The sequence below is a fragment of the Choloepus didactylus genome, chromosome 5, assembly GCF_015220235.1.
Source record: "Choloepus didactylus isolate mChoDid1 chromosome 5, mChoDid1.pri, whole genome shotgun sequence".
NCBI classification, from domain to species: domain Eukaryota; kingdom Metazoa; phylum Chordata; class Mammalia; order Pilosa; family Megalonychidae; genus Choloepus; species Choloepus didactylus.
The window spans coordinates 148,080,584-148,096,352 of NC_051311.1; the positions used below are offsets into that span (position 1 = coordinate 148,080,584).

Sequence of the window (15,769 nt, forward strand, 5' to 3'; positions counted from 1 at the left end):
ATCCGTCCACTGGGATGGGAGTGATTGCTGATCACCAGCTTGGCAGACGATCTACCACACAAGCTTCTGCTTTCGTCTCGCCTCAGTAAGGCACACCAAAAGTGTTCCAACAAAATCATTGTGTGAAGACTATTATCATCGTTCATTCTTTCTATAGGTATATAACAGTTTGATTACAGAAGCATGTCCCACTTTTTCTCTGAAATACATGAATTTTTAGTTTACACTAAATTGGGTGGAAAGGAATCTTTCATTTTCACAAAGTTTGTAGTGAGTTGAACGGTGGCACCCAAAATGGTATGTCCTAGCTCTAACCCTAATCCCTGTGAATGTGCCCTTATTTGAAAAACGGTCTTTGCAGGTGTAATTAGAGGAAGGATCTTGAAACAAGATCATCCTGGATGAGTCAGGTGGGCCTTAAATCCAGTGACGAAAGTCTTTAGAAGAAGAGAGGACAGACACATAGAGGGAAGAAGGCCAAGGGAAAACGACGGGGGGCAGAGATGAGAGCTACGTTTCCACAAGCCAAGGAACACCTGTAGCCACGAGGAGCTGGAAGAGGAAAGCAAGAATTCTTCCCTAGGGCTTTGAAAAGCAGTGAGGCCCTGCCAATATCTTTTTTTTTTAACCAAGTTTTTATTATCTTCAACAAACAGCAGAAACATTTATACAGGACATTATGAAATACTAATGCCATCGTTAGGACCCAACTCCTGCAGTTACCAGTGTGGGATGAGGGTGCAAATGGAAAGAGAAGTAGGATGTGCATATTCCCTTGATTACCATAATTGTCACAATAATAATAATAATAATAATCAATTTATTATGCCAAATCTGCATAAATAGGCAACACAATTAATCAAAATTTAAACATATGCTTTTCTGACACTGGTATAGCTAATCCAAACCAGTTGCAACCAGAACAATTTCTAAGTTATCCCACTAGAGTGATTCTTACACTTTGTTTCTTTGCCATGTGATCCCTATATATTTTTTTCCCATTCGTCATCTTCAGTATCTTTGTCAAAAGTTTCAGGGTATGCTGGTAACTTGTCTTTGGAACATTCTTCAAAGTAACCCGGAACAGATTTCCCCACAAACCACCCTTTGTATTCTTCAGGCATTTTGCATTCCAGGCCATTAATAGTGGACATTGTAGTGGTGCTTTAACCAGAAATAGAGGTAGTAGATGTTGTGGACACATCTCCAAGGGTTATCTGTAAGCCAGAAAAGTTTAAAAAAATACAAGTCTTCTAATACTCCGTAGTCAAAGTTATACAGACTATTGTTTGGTAAATCTAACTCTTCTAAGTGAGTGAGCTCTGAAAAAGCAGCAGGATGTATGAATTCAGTGTCATTGCTGCTGAGATTTAATTTCTTTAGTTCACGATTCTTTAGTTCAAATTCCTTGGGTAGAAGCTGGTTGATTTTATTGTGTGATAAATCAAGTTTAACAATATCTGGAGGGATGTCGTTTGGAACTTTCTTCAACAATTCTCTTTTGCAGTCCAGTGTTTGTAAGGGAAACACATAATTGTGGCAAAGAGTAGAGTCCACCTCAGGCTTGATGACTGGGGGTCTCCCTGATACTTGGGGTTTGGGGTCTAATTGTTCCTTTTCTCCTTCATTGCATAACTGTTCAGATTTTATCTGCAGCAGTTTTTTATTTTTCAGTTCTTGTGGGCTTTTGCATTTGGCATAGTTTCCCAAATTCTGGTTCCTTGGAATCTGCAGCACTGAGATAAGCATTTCAATCTCACACAGTGCCAAGGGTTGTCACAAAGAAGCAGATAGCTCAGGAGAGGCGTATAAATGAACATCTCTTCCGTCAAGACTTAGATCTGGTTGTGCTGCAGTAAGAGGGTGGTTAAGTTTGCTTAAACCAAAGAAAGCCTTGCTTTCAGTTTTGGAGATCTCATTCTGTTGCAGATCCAGGCTTTTCAGCTTTTTAAATTTGGAAAATATATTGTTCTTCAGTATGTGGCTCTTGTTTCTTGCTAACATTATGTGCAGCAAATCCTGAGGCCAGCCAGGCAGCACGTAAACTAGTTTTCTTTCTTGACAATCGAAGTATTTATCATGGAGATAAGTGTACACTTCACAGGGGAGGCCTGGCACATAACATTTGACTGGGTTCGAGGCTCGCCAGACCCCCACTGGCCCTGGGATTTGCTGGGCTTCTTGCACCCCTGGGGGTTGGCCTGCCAATATCTTGATTTCAGTTTCAGACTTCTGTCCTCCAGAATTGTGAGAGAATACATTTTTGTTATTTTAAGTTGCCAAGTTTGTGTAATTTATTATGGCAGCCTTAGGAAAGTAACATATGTTTCTTTATCAAACTCTTGTTGAAAATATTTCACAATTTATTATCTTTTAAAATTTGTATTCCTAGTTCATCTGGTTTCAGAGGATCTTCATGTTGCAGTAGAGAATTAAAGGACTGAGAAAAGTTTCATTTTTTTTTCAAACTTAATAAGCGCTCTCAACAAAATCTGAACCTTAATTCCTGAATTATGCAGATTTTCCTCTTTGGTCTTCTATCTACAGAGATAGTACCCAAATCATCACGTCACTAATAGTGGCTGGATGGCTGTCATGATCCATCTATATCTCACAACACCATTTCCCTCCAGAAATAGCATCTCTGTGTCTCAAATCTTTATGGCAAGAAATCAAAGCAAAAATAAAATATTTAATTAGTACCATGGCTTAAATTAGTGGTTTTCAAAGAATGGTTCCCTCACCAGCAGCAGCAGCAGCACTGGGGCACGTGTAAAAATTTGGACTCCACCCCAGACCTACTGAATTAGAAACCCAAACTGTGTTTCTAATTGCACTCCCAGCAATTCTGATGCTTCTGAGGTGTGAAAACCACTGATTTAAATGCTTCCAGTGATTATAAACTTCAAATCTTTGAGGTATTAATTTCTAGCATCTAATTAAACTTCTTTTGCATGGATATACTGAACAATTTTTTTCAATTGATTTATTCAGATTTCCTTCCCTTTTTAACCTGACCATCTAGCAAGTGTTTTTGCTAAAATGGCTGCTGTCCAACATCTGGTTCTGAAAGGAAACTACAAAAATCCATCAAAACACATTTGCCTGATTCCTGTGGGTTTTTGGGTGGGGAATAAATTTAAACTCTATGTGAACCTAATAAGGGTAAAATAAGCGAGTGCAGAGGAATGAAACATTAGGTTGGGACTGTAGAAAACCAAAACTGTTAGGTTTGTGCTGCAAGCCTCTCTTCTATGACATCTTTGGGTCCAAAGGCACTGGTCTGCTAACCAATCTATCTCACGTTGCAAATATAGGGTACTCATTATGTCATAGATATCCTGTATGCATCATTCAAGTTTTCCTTTTGCCTCTTTGGACAGGGAGGTCTACATGATTATGAACAAACCTAACAGCATTCACAGGGCATAGTCTATAAAAAGAATCTTTCTCTCACCACTCAATCCATGCTTGCTGCTCAAGGAATGAGGAGACAGAGTGTAATAGAGGCTGAGCTTAAAACTGTTGCACACACAGTGGCATGTTTTACAACTGATAACATCATAGACTCAATAAAATATGGATCATAAAGTTTTCCCCATAAAATAATATAAAAAAATATGAAGTTCTTTCTTTGCTGTGATTTTGGAGCCTGTTGCCATAAGTGTTATGGCTAATTTCCTGTGTAAGTAGTTATGGTGTCCAGTTGTTTGGTCAAACACAGGCCTTCTTGTTACTGGGAAGGTATTTTGTAGATGGGATTTGCATCTACAATCAGTTGACTGGGTCTGCAATCAATAAAGGAGATTGCCCTCTGAAATTTGGGTAATCTCCTTATTCAATCAGAAGGTCTCAAAAGCCAGAACTGAGGGTTTCAGAGGTCAGAAGAAGAATTTCGGCCTCAAATTCAACATAAGCTTTTACCGGAATTTCCAGCCAGTCAGTTCCCCAGGGAAAATTCGGACTAAGGATTTCTGTATCACCTTTACCAGAGTTTCCAGCTTGCAGCCTGCGTTATGGGGTTCAGACTTGCCAGCTCTCATGGTTACATGAGCCAATTCCTTTTAATAAATCCCTTTATACACACACACACACACACACACACACACATACACAAACACAAACACACACTCACACACACACATATCCTGTTGTTCTGTTTCTCTGGAGAACCCTGACTAATAAATACATTATGTTTCTAAATATTAGTTACCATTTAAATCTTTGAAATTGACAAGGTATTTTTCCAATGCTTAGTGATGGATTCTCTATTTCCAACCCCATTACATAATTCCTAAAGACATCTTCTAAGCAGCACAGCAGCTGGACCAAGAATCTAGTGTAGATAGATTAATATAATTTTATAATTAACATCCTTGGTATGATATTCTGGAACTTCTTTGGTAATTTGTCACCCTTCTATGCAAGATGATCATGACTCATATACCTCTGTATCCTTGGTATGTAAGGGTGTCCTGCATACTATTCAGAGCTCAGTAAAAGTATGTTGTATGAATAAAGGACTCACCCACAGCCAGCAAAATTTTGATAATGCATATCAACAAAGCATCAACCTCCAGTTTTGCTTTTCTAATGATAGTAAATAACATATTCAAATCAACTTTTCTTTAAATTGGAATATTTCCTCCCAATAGCAATTATGAATTACAAATAGAAATTTATATGCACCACAAATGCTATCATTAAAATTAAGACCGCTGCACAACAGAAAATTATACTTCATCAACATATCAATAAAATCTAGTTAAATATAAGTTATTAAACATCTCAGAGATACTGTGAACTTTCAAGCAAATTGGCAAGGCACAAATTTCTGTGGATGCTTCCTCATTGTTAATTGTGATAAAAGTCCAGGTACTTCTTTTACAAAACTATTTGCCACAGTGATAGCTGTCCAAATCTATTATATGAATAGTCAATAGCTCCTTTTACTTTATCTTAGTGAACCAGTCTTCTTACATTCAAATAAAACAATCTTTGTCATTGAAGGTGGAGAGAAGATTAATCAATTTGACCAAACTCTCTGTGCTCATTCATATTCTAAGATTCATCTCATCATTTGATCTTCTGTGAATGCAGACTTTAATTTACTCAAAAATACCTGTCCTGATACAGCTTCTTGGTAAGCAACAATTTCAAATTGATTTCACACAGAAACCATTCTCAATTAATGTATCAGTCAGGGTGCAGTTCAAAAGGCAGAAAGCATCCCAGTAATTTCAACAGGAAAAGTTTTAACATAACAAACTATTAATTAGTACAAGGAATTGACTAGTAAGAGAAGTAAAGAGAACTCTAAAGACTACAGGAAAAGCAGATATAAGGAGCAGCCACCAGCTCTAGGGCTGAGACAGAGAACTCAAGAAAGCAACCAACCTGGAAGACAGCACCCCCCCTCCCAAAGCTAAGATTCAGACCTCACTGGAGAGGGCAAGGCTGTGGCCACTTGGTGGAAAAGAATTTCTACAGGAAGTCACCTGCAGGGCAGTTACTAGACTTGCCAGGAAGCCACTGCTGGGGTGTCAGTAAGACTCGTTGGGGGGAATGCATCCCTGGTCTCCAGCACACAAGTGACAGGGAAGCTGCCCATGTCCAGGAAACAGGAAAGCCACCCCAGCCACCATAGGAACCCCATAGGAAAGCACCATTACCAGGAAGAGCCCCTTCCTCTTACAGTGTCCCTCCAGCACCCTCTGGTGACAAGGCCTAACATTGCACCAGCTGGCAAGGAGAAATGTTTATAGGGTTCAACCCCAGTATCCCAAACAGGGAAAGAAGGATGGATTTGGAGCCAAGAGATAACAAATTCATAACTGGCACTATTAGGTCCCTTTGTCTTTCTCCACCTATTAGAAAAACTCTAACTTTAGAGTCCTTCAACACCCAGTACATAAAGACAGATGGGGAAAAAGTCACAGCTGATCATGATAACAGTCATTGCAAATTAAGAGTTTCTAATTTTTACTGGGCCTTAGCTGCCCAGCAATGCTTTCATGTTCATATAATCATCTTTCCCTCATTCCCTAAAAATACTCATTTCAAAATTATTTCCTCATGTCCCTACTCTTTAAAGTTACCCATTATTACAGAAAACAATTTTATTGCTTATTTAATAGAGAATAGAAGAATTTTCAGAATGTACCTCATTCATCTTTGTGTGCTTACTACAAACATACATCTACCTATAGCAAACTTACTCCTTCCTGCTTCTCATAATAGAATAAATCTACTCTTCCTTTATAATGCTTATTCCACTGCCTTTGGAACCCTTCCACAATTCTATAGACCAAGTTTTGTAAGTTTTCCTTTTGTTGTCATATGTATCCAAACTTACCATTTCCATCTACTACTATTTCTAAAACCATGGTCTTTACAACACCTACCTCACATTTACCTGGGATACTTGGTAAAAACAGACCCCAGTGCTGCACTAAACCTACTGCTCTGTAGAGCAGATCCCAGGCATCTCGTGCTCCCTAATTGCCCCTGGTAATCCTTATGCATACTAAATTTTGAGAACCACCGATTTACTATCTTTTTGTATGCTCAATTCTCACTTATTAAAAATAAATAACCCTTGACTCTTTCCTCCTCTGATTTTTATTCCACCTGTCCTCTGCTGTTCATAGTGGGTTGAAAGGCACAGCAAAATCACTACCTAGTTCTCCTCCCACAGTGGTACTTGAAAGGTTTCTTCAAGATCATGCCAACATCTTTGAGTTAAATCCAAAGGATTTTCATTCCTTTCAACTCTTCTCTAACTTGATTTCTGCTGTGTTTGACACTGATCTTTCCCTTCACTTGGCTTCTATTTCTATTGCTTAATTTCCTCCTGTTTGTTTATCCCACTCCTTAATCTGCAGTTCTGATTTATCCACCTGTCTTTTTTCTTTATTTTTTTTACTGTGAACTTTAACATATATACCTAACAGTGATAACTTTCAAAGTACGATTTAACAAGTAGTTAGAGAGCAGATTTCAAAAAATGTCATGGGTCACAGTTCCATAACTTCAGCTATTTCCATTATTGTAAAATATAACATACATACAGAAAGGTGTTAACTTTTGATGTATAGCTCAAGAAGCAGTTATATAGGTAATTTCAAAAACTGTTATGGGTTACAGTTCCACAGTTTCAGTTCTTCCCTTATTATGCAATGTAGGGTATATACAGAAAGGTGAAGACTTTCAAAGCACAATTCATGAGTAGCTATAGAGCAAATTTCAAAGGATGTTATAGGTTTTAGTTCCACCATGTCATTTACCTCCTTCCAGCTATTCCAACACCCCAGCATCTAAAAATATATATATATTTATATAAAGGTTCAGTATTCATAAACCATTGTTAAATCTTTTCTTGTTTGTTGCTACCCCTTCCTCTCACTTAATCTCTTTCTTCATCTTCAGGGCTGTCTGGCAGTGAGCACCCTAACTTGTTCATTTGAAAGGGGTGTCGACAGTATGGGGAAGGGGGCTGCATCTGATTGTTGTTCTTAAAGAGGCTATTGCCTCTGGGTTTTAGGACTTGTCTGGCATAGGAACACCCTGGTGGATTTAAGTTTCTGAGAGATAAAACTTAGTGAGTGAATCCTTTATAGAATCTCAGGTAGGGGCCTAGATATATGGAGACTACTTTTGGTAAGGGCATGGCATGAGTTTGCATAAGAGAAATCTCCAGAATAGCCTCTTGATTCTATTTGGGATCTCTCAGTCACTGTGACCTCAGCTTGTTATCTTTCTTTTTTCCCTCTTTTGATCAAGTAGGCATTTTCAATCCCTCACTGCCAGGTCAAGCTAATTCCTGGGAGTCATGTCCCACATCGCCATGCCAGGGAGATTAATTCCTCTGAGAGTCATGTCCCTTGTGTGTGTGTGGGGGGGGGGGGTGCGGTTAATGAATTTCTTTTCCGAGTTGGGCTTAGAGAGAGCAAGGCTACATCTGAGCCACAGAAGAGGCTCCCTGGAGGTGCCTCTTAGGCATAATTATAGGAGGGCTCAGCCTCCCATTTACAACCCTAAGTTTCACAAGAGCAAGCCTCAAGTCAAGGGCTTGATTTATTAAGTAATAGGTTCCTAATTTCACTTAATATATATTCTATCCCAACCTAAGTGGTCAGTTTCTTACATTATCTTCACTTAGTTGTACAATCATCAGCACTTCAAACTTTACACATTTATCATAACATAATACATCCCAGAGCACTTAACAGACATATATTTGTTTTTGTTCATGGAAGAACATTCTTATATTTGTACCAGTAACCACATTCGTTGTCTACAACAGGGGTTACCATGTTATACAGTCCCATTGTCATCCTCTAGCTTTCCTTCTAGTGACATACCTGACTCTAAACTTCCCTTTTCAACCACAATCACACACATGATTAACACTGTTAATTACACTCACAATAATATGCTATCATCACTTCTATCCATACCCATACATTTACAATCAACTTTATTAAACATTCTGCACAAAATAAGCATCAGTTCCCCATTCTCTGTCTCCTGGAAACCTATATTCTAGATATTAACCCCATGAGTTAGCTCATTATAATTAGTTCATATCAGTGAGATCATACAATATTTCTCCTTTTGTCTCTGGATTATTTCAGAAAATATCACATCCTGAAGGTTCATCCATGCTGTTGCATCCATCAGGATTCACTTGTTCTTATAGCTGAATAATATTCCATCATATGTATATACCACATTTTGTTTATTCATTCATCAGTTGATGGACATCTGGGTTGTTTCCATCTTTTGGCAATTGTGAATAATGCTGCAATGAACATCATGGGCAAATGTCTGTTCCACCCATCTTTTAAATATTGATATAACTAGGGTTCCAATTCTGGCAATTTCCTTCTCTTTCTATATGCTTCATAGGTAATCTTTTGGTCCTTTGTGACGTGCCACATGTGGTTTTCATTTTATTTATCCTGCTTGGACTTTAAACACTTCTTAAATCTATTACTTGGTATCTTTTGTCAGCTTTGGAAAATTCTTGAAATATTATCTCTTCAAATATTTCCTCTTCTCCATTTTCTCTCTCCCTTTCTGGAATTACAATTTTATGTATGGTAGATCTTTACTGAAACATCTGTTAAAAAATGTGCTTCCATGAAATGAAACAAAATAAAGTTTCAGTGGCTGAGAGATTTCAAATGGAGTCAAGAGGTCACTCTGGAGGGCATTCTTATGTGCTATATAGATATCCCTGTTTAGGTTTTAGTGTATTAGAAGGAAATACCTGAAACTGTCGAATGGCAACCTATAGCCTTGATTCTTGAAGAGAACTGTATAACTATGTAGCTTACACAGTATGACTGTGTGATTGTGAAAACCGTGGGGCTTATACTCCCTTTATCAGTGTATAGATGGATGAGTAGAAAAATGGGGACAAAAACCAAATGAAAAATAGGCTGGGATGGGGGTGGGGATGGAATGATTTGGTTGTTCTTTTTTACTTTCATTTTTTATTCTTATTTTCATTCTCTTTTGGAGTAATGGAAATGTTCAAAAATTGATTTTGGTGATGAATGCACAACTATATGATGGAACTGTGAACAGTTGCTTATGCACCATGGATGATTGTTGGTATGTGAGTATCTCAATAAAACTGAATTAAAAAAAATAAATAAATAAATAAAGATGTGCTTCCAAAGAAAGACATACAACCCAAAGAAGAACTGGAAATAAGAAACAGTGTTAAATAAATAAACTGCAATTATCAGGTTAAATATAAACAAGAATTGACTATATAAATATTACTGTAACTATCCTTTACAGCTTTAATGAGGGGTATAAAAAACAAGCCAGAACTAAAATATGGGAAATAATAGATCTGTTTGGAATGCATAGGTATTTAAGTGTTCTAAGAACTTTGTACTTTTCAGTGAAAAGTACAATTAGAAAATACATTTTCTTAACAGTTTCCAAACACTAACCACATATTAGATCATGAAATAATATGCAACAATTACCTTTTTGTAGACTTCATCATCTGGCACAATGAAATTAATCAATAACCAAAAGATGAATAAAAAAACCATAGATTTGGAAATTGAAAACACGTATTTTTCTTATGTGGTTGAAAGGGAAAATTTTAGGTTATATATATGTTGCCAGACTAAAAATTTAAAAAAACCATGGAACTGTAGAGCACAAACAACAACGCCTCATGTAAACTATGGACTACAGTTAATAGTATAATTATACTAATATTGTTTTGTCAGTTTTAACAAAAGTACCACACTAATGCAAAGTGTTAATAATAGGGAAAAATGGGAAAGTGGGGGTGGAGGGGAATATGAGAACCCTACTTTCTGAATGATTTTTCTATATACCTACAATGTCTTTAAAAAAAATTCAAGTGTCAAAAAAGATAAATATGGAAATTAGTAAACAATGAAAACTGAATAATAAAAACACTCTTATTAAAACTGTGATACAATTAAGGCTGTACCTAGAGGGAAAATTATAACTTTAAATACTTATAGTATAAAAAAAATGAAAGAAGTGAAATTAAAGAGCTAAATACCTAAAAAGGGTTAGAAAAGAAAGTAAAAAAGAAGGAAAAGAGAAATAACAAGAATAATAAAGCAGTATTTAATGAAGTAGGAAATAAAAATTAACAGGGAGAATCAAAGAAAGCAAAACGTGGTTCTTCAGAAAGGGAATAAAGTAGACAAGACTGTGGCAAGTCTGAGCTACAAAGAGAAAAAATAGAAATAGGAGAACTCAGCTATTAATTCAGCAAAGATTTAAATTTTTATAACAATGCATTTGAATTAAATGGTTAAATTAACTATAAGATTCCATTTATCAAAACTGACTCAAGATAAAATAGGAAGCCTAAATATACTATTAGGAGACCATTAAAAAATGCCAGCTGTTATTAATATAATCCCCCCAAATCTGCAAAGCCCAAGTATTTTACAGGAATGATTTTCCTGAGTATTTAAGAGGAGAAAATTATGATTTTACAAAAGTTTTCATGGTATAGAAAAGAGAAAATGGGAGATACAACCTAACACATTTTATAAGATTAGTAGCTTGATAGAAAAACCAGGCAGTAAGAATTTGAGACTGGAAATTAAACTAATGTCACTTACGTAAATAAACAAAAATTTTTAAATTCTAGATGAAATACCAGAAAATTAAATCCAGCAAACTGTTTAAACTGTATTATCTAGGAATAAATGTAACAAAGGAAGTACAAGAATCTTAGCATAAGATTCTTATGCTAAAACACTTAAAAGTTTAATGCAAGTCTTTAAAATATACCTGAATAAATGGACAGATATAAACATTGTTCATTAATAGATGATGTATTATATTAAGGATTTCAGTTCTCCACAAATGAATCTCTAGTCAATGAAATTCCAATCAAAACCTACGAGAGAGCATGCTCATGAGAGCATTCTGAGACTGTGGATATCTGAACATGGTTTATTTCTCCTTCATACACAGTTACACACCTCTTGTCTTTCTGCTGGAATCAGCAGGCTATCCTCTGTAAGCAATGTCCTGCTTTCTGATGGACCTGGTAGAGAGAACTGGTACAGGGCTTCTACTTCATGTGTGCTGGGCAAGCAGCTGGAGACAACTGGAACCTAAGAGCAAGATCCTTAGGTCAGAGCATCATGGAAAGAATGTGGTGCTTGGGAATATACAGCACCCTTAGCAATAAAGTTGACGGGACTCCAAATCTCCAAAAAGCCAACCTGTATCTTCCAAGTGGGCCAATCATTCTGTGCCTTTGAGGCTTAGAGGATAGGGAGACAAGAAAGAAAAGTGGCTTCCTCCAAATGTCTCAACAGGAGGCTGATACTTTTGCATCTTGGGCCTATAGTTGCAGAAACTCTTTTCTCTTTCATCATGTGTGGGAATTCCCACATTACTGATACTTCAGTAACTGGATTTGATGCCAGTGAAAGCCAGTGAAGAAGAATTAGCACCCATCTTAGACAGTTTAGCAACCAGAGGGAGGAGGGCCAGACAAACTATCCTAATGAACACCCAGTGAACTCGAACCTCTGGAGGCAAATGAAGGACTGAATAAAGAACACAAACCAGTTAGGAGACTGAATCAGAGTAAACATATACATCCACATATATGACTTCTGAAGCTTGAAAACTTAATTTCCAACAACAAAAAAAGTCTGTTTATTAAATAATAGGGGAAGGATGGTTAAATTTGAGAGCCCTGAACAATCAAGGGCAACAGCAATCTCGAAGACCAGAGAGGTGGGTGGGAGGGAAAGACAGATGGAGTCCATAGAGGTAAAGACAAAACAGGTGATAGAATCAGGAAACATCCTGTGAAAAAAGGAGAGGCTCTTGAAAGAGGAAAAGAAACATGGAGGAGATGCAGCAATCAAAGAAATACTGAAAGAAGATTGTCATGAACAAACAAAAGACCTAAATCTGCAGACTGGAAAACATTTTTGAGATCCTGCTGTATTAATGAAAAGTACCCACATGAATATTGTGGTAAAAATTATTGACCTCTCAGGGATAAAGAGAAAATATTACCAGTTCTAGGCAAAATAGCACATTACTTACAAAGGAAAGTTAATCATTCTGGAATGGCATCAGACTTAACATCTGCTACACTGGAAGCTATAAGATGATGGGATTTAAAGCACTGACTATTGAAATAAAATGTAACTCAAGATTCCTACACACATCCAAGATATTCATCTATGAAGTTAAAAGAAAGATATTAAAGAATTGTGAAAACTCTTAGAATACATCACCCAAGTACTCCAGTTTGAGGAAATATCTAAGCTCCAACCAATAGAATAATAATAACAACAACAACAACTCAGAACAAAGGCATCAAGATGAGGTAATATAAAAAGGGAGGCAGTGGTGAACAGTGAAACCATGCAAATATATATTATTATCTCTTAATAGATAAAGATAAATTGGGAACAATATTGGTAACAAAAAGTACTATATGAGAATTCCTGAAAGAGAAAGGACATACAGAATAAAATTATAATAAATATTAAATGACCAGAAAAACCTAGAAGTTGGGGTGGGGAGTGGGGTTAGGAGAAAGAAGATGTAAGAATGTTCCAGAGGTCTGATTTAGAATGCCAGAAATGGATCACTCCAATGTTGCAGTAGAATTGTATTGATCTTACTTCTTCCCTGCATGGCCGAGAAAATAGAACTAAAGTTATATTGCTGGAATTGGCAATATTTTTTTGGTAAAGGGACAGAGAGTAAATATTTTAGGCTTTATGAGCCATAGCCTTTGCCACAACAACTCAACTCTTCTACTGTAGTGCAAAAGCAACCATAGTCAATACATAAATAAATAAACTTGCCTCTGTTCTAATAAAACTTTATTCATAAGCATCAGGTTGGATTTGGTCTATTGTTAGACCGAAAGATACAAAAAAAATAAAGATATAATGATTTTATAAGAAAAGTCAATATCAGAGATTGAATAGGTATTCAAGAAAAAAAGAGGGGAGATGAAATTGGAGGGGGCTGGGAGATAGCCTGATTTTTCACTCCCTTGCCTACCCATCATTAGCTCCACCATTTCTTTCCTTTTCCCTCATTCCCAACCTATGCCAGTTCCATAAAAGTAAAAATTAGGACATAGGCTTGGGAGAGTGTTTCCAGATAGTGGAATTTAAGAGAACAGAATCCCCAGAAATTATAGGAAGGAATGTAAGTGGAAACTTGACAGCTACACTGCTTGGGCAGCTCTTCTGCAACCACTGTTATTATGAGAGTGAAATGATGTGTGGGCCCACTGCTTGTGAAGGAAATGACCCAAACTAACTGAGCCCACTGGCATTTATGGATGAGCTATTTAGGAGAAGATTAGAAGACACCAATCATCACTTACACTTAACATTATAGTGAAACTATGCAATAGCCTTTTGTTACTTAGTGTTGCTTAATTATTGTTCTTACCACTAGGTGGCACTCACCCAAAGTTGGAGCAGTCCAGGAAGGGGCTAAAGAGGTTGCTAACTGGCATGGAATGAATCGGGCCCACAAATAAGTTTTGATGTTTGCATCATGTTTGCAAAAATTTGGATTACTGTTCAATAGTTTAAGTTAGAGAATGCCACTTTATAAAATCTGTGTTTCTTGCTTCTCTTGAAAAATGGAAGATCCAAAAAGCCAGTCTTTTACAGAGAGCATACCCTCTGCAGTTCAGGAGCAGCTTATTATTCTCATCTGGCTTGCTTCAATCAGTTATATGCCTGTCTGGCCCCTATAGATATTTTTTACTTTGTGGTCCTTGCATTACAGTTTCACCTTAAGTCCTCAAGCTATTGATGTTTTTTCAAAGAAATCTAGGAAAAATATAATTTGATAATGAAATGTATTTCAGAAATACTGATGTGAAGATAAAACAGAAGAAATAATACAGGAATCAAGATCTGGTTACTAGATTACAGGAAGAATCTTGAATTAAGGAAACGAATTCAAGGCAGTATGAAAAGGCAAAAACTATGGCATCCAGCAAATGTCAGCTTTATGTGGATTAATGCATTAAATCCTTAAAATCACTCTGTTACATAGTTTATTTCCCACTATACAGATAAGGAAAGTGAGGCTCAGAGTGTTGAATAACTTTTCCAAAGTCCTAGTTAATAAAGGGCAGAACTAGTTTAACCCTAGGTGGTTCTGAGACAAAGCTCAGGTCCTAAGACCCTTGATAATTTTACAATCAGCTTGAAGTTGTAATGTGGCTTGCTTTGCCAACCCAGACTGAATTCTTCTGAATCCTCAAATTGGTTAATCCTGATTTCCCTGTTGGGTGAGGAGATAATTCCTAAAGGAGGAAAGTAGATGAGTGATCTGTTGCCTTCTCCATTTTGAAAAATGGGGAAGAAGGTTCTTTCGGATAGTGGCACAGACCACTTGCATCCCAGTCATTCTTTCCTTCTCTGCCCAGGATTCTCCTTCCTATGAGAACTCAAAAACTCCCAGGGTTGCTTGCTCCAACCTGAAAGAACCAGAAAACCTGCTGGGTCGGGGGTGGAGGCCGTTCTTATGACAGCTGCTGCCACACGGTGTCACTGTCGAAACACAGGGAACACAGCCACCAGCTAGGGTGCCTGCTGCACAAGACTGTTGCTGAATCGCGGACTGGGACTGTGGTCCTTGGCCACTGCAGAGGAGGTCTTTGGTGACCTACGAGCACCAATACCACCCATCACTTGTCTGGCAGTAGTTTCTCCACAGGGAGAAGAGACCTCTCAGTGTTACTTATGACTATGATAATTCTAGACCATTGTAGACCTGAGCCCCCCAAGATTTCACACTTTGGGATTGACATATAAAATCATTTTAACGAGACCCACACTCAGTCCCCAAGATGACTGAGTTTGGAAGGATTTTCAGTCTCAGCCATGTAATTGCCCAGCATTACCTCTCCTTCCTCCCACCTTCTTTAACCATCTCTGTATGTGACAGAACTTCCTCTCCATCTCTCTGTCCCCAACACCCACCCTCATTGTTATCCAAGGAAGAATGACATTTCTTTACTCTTGAAACTTGACCTTTTTGCAAAAACAGGATGTAATTTTAATGCCTGTAGTTCTTTCAACTGCTAGGAAATTTACTCTGCATGGATTGAATCACCTTGCATGGATTAAAGCAGAATGACTTGGTTTCAGACCCCTGGGTGTGGACTGTAGAAAGCATCCCAAGCAGCTCAGTGCGAAGAAGATGATCCCCAAATCCCTTCTTGTTAAAAAACAAT

The 15,769-nt window shown here is 37.4% G+C and overlaps 1 pseudogene; it reads right to left on the reverse strand.

The window, feature by feature from the left end:
- Window positions 1-934: 934 nt before the first annotated feature.
- On the reverse strand, window positions 935-4,043 carry LOC119535469 (annotated as a pseudogene).
- Between the last annotated feature and the right edge of the window lie 11,726 nt (window positions 4,044-15,769).